Here is a 2,356-nt window from a genome sequence, read left to right as displayed (position 1 = left end):
TAACAATAACAACACAAGGGAAACATTTTTGAAATATTAACAAATAAATGGCAGAAGCAGAGAGAAGATTTAGGAAACTAAATTCAGAGCTCTCCCATATGACATAATATCCTCTTGTTTATAGAAAATTACTGAATGATTTTAGAATATTTAAAGCTTCCACTTATAAACTCGAGCTTACTAGGAGCACCTAAAGTACGATTGCCCTCTCTCTCTCTCTCTCTCTCTCACACACACACACACACACATACACTATCATAATGGTCATCAAAGCAAAGTAATTTTAACATAAATATTTATGGATCAGTTTTTTTCTCAAACTTCCAAACATTTTTAAAATAAATATTTAATAAATACCAAGTACTAACATCAAGTCAATCCTACATTAGTTTGAAAACATTTTTTTGCAATATTGAAAAGAACATTTTTATATTTTTATGCCAAAAAGGATTTAAAACTTTCATTTCCCTTCTGTTATAATATAATAACACTTTGAACAAATATTCCACCAGTAAGATTAATATGCTATTATGTACTATAGCTTTTAAAATCATTGTGGGTATATTTTTATATAATCTACATGAATATGGTTGAACTGTGTCTCTTTTGTACTCTCCTGTTGCTCTCCATTAAACTGAAGAAATGAGGGTTGGGTGATGGTACACTTGGTTAAGTCCACATATTACCATGCACAAGGTCTGGATTGGAGCCCCTGGTACCCACCAGCTGAGAGAAAGCTTCACAAGCAGTGAAGCAATGCTGCAGGTGTCTCTCTCCCTCTCTATATTCTCACCTTTCTCAATTTCTCTTCGTTCTACTAAGTAAAATAAATAAAAGTTAAAACAAAAGATAGGAAGGAGTCAAGAGATAGCTGACCTAGTAAAGCATATGTCTTTGATGCCTGAAACCTGGGGTTTGAACCCCAAATCATGGAACCACATGGAAGCTCCCTGGATGGGAAAGTGATGGCAATGGTATCTCTCCTCTTCTTCTGTTTGTCTTTTCTTCTCTCCCTCTCTTATTTATTCCACCTCTTAATGAAATAAAAAAAATTTAAATGGGCTGGGGTATCCAATTTTCCATGATATTGCTGATGGATTAATCCATAGGTTTATCCCCAGATGACTCATTAAAAAATTAAAAGAGACATGGAACATAAGAACAGTATTCTTAAAATCTTACTAATATAAAATTGTACATTTGTTTAAGCAAAATTTTTCTACAGAATATAATGCTTCTATGAGATGGTCCTTCATTTGTACCATTTTGTCATTACTACATTTTAACTTTTCATGTGTTCATGGTATTCCTAGTTCTTTTATTCCTCCTTCAGAATGCTAGGACTTTAAATTACTGCTCTAAAACTAGGAAGCAAGATGGGGCTATTAGATTTAGCATCATATATTTTCCCAAGCTGTATACACAGCACTTTTTAAATATGTATGCAACCCGTTTTAGACTGTAATCTCTTTTCAGTTATTTATACCACTGATGGGCTTTAGATCCTTATTCCTGACACAATAATTTAATGCCATGATACAAACCCAGGATTTACTGCTTCCACTACTGGCCCTAGAGTTCCATTTCACTTTTCTGATACAGTGAATTTGGAGGAGTTGTAGTAGGGAATTTCATCAGAAGGGGGGAATATACATATATATTAAATATTTTGCAGACTCAGTGTTCATTATCTTTCTGTTAGAGGAGTGCCTACCTCCAGACTTTCAAGTCTGTTTTGTAGTCCTGGGTTTTCCAAAATTGACACTCTATTGTATTTTATACCTCCACATGCCATTCACTGAAGGGACTGTGAACATATGGAAATCACTTATCTCTGTAAAAAAAAAAAAAAAACAACAACAAAAATCTCATCTGTGAAATGGGGATAAACTATGCAATCATGTAGTTTTTGTTGTTGTTTTGTTTTTTGGAATTTGTGAGTTTTGCATACAAAACACACAGAACAGTGCCTGGCACATATAAAGTCATTCATAGTACTCTAGAGGATATAAAAGTGTAAATTGTCAAGTTGAAAGTTATGCATAACATAATTCCAGTGTTTCCTTACCATAGATTATGATGGGAGCAATTTGGTGTGATAGGATTACCTTTATCCAAGAGTTTCTAAGAAATTATTCTAATGAATCAAGTGTAGATAGAACAATTATAGTTAGAGAGTTATAAACCTCAGTATCAGTTGAATAAATAGAAGCAATTTAAATGCTTACTGAAAGTCAACATGTACATAAATCATGCTGCATTTGAACAATGGAATGCATACTCTGTGACTATTGTAAAAGAACAGAATGTTTTGTGGCACTGAAATTCTACATAACCTGAAACATGATAGTTGATA

This window comes from Erinaceus europaeus, chromosome 17 (assembly GCF_950295315.1).
Source record: "Erinaceus europaeus chromosome 17, mEriEur2.1, whole genome shotgun sequence".
Taxonomy (NCBI): domain Eukaryota; kingdom Metazoa; phylum Chordata; class Mammalia; order Eulipotyphla; family Erinaceidae; genus Erinaceus; species Erinaceus europaeus.
The sequence above is the reverse complement of the archived record's forward strand: the minus strand, read 5'-3'. Positions refer to the sequence as shown.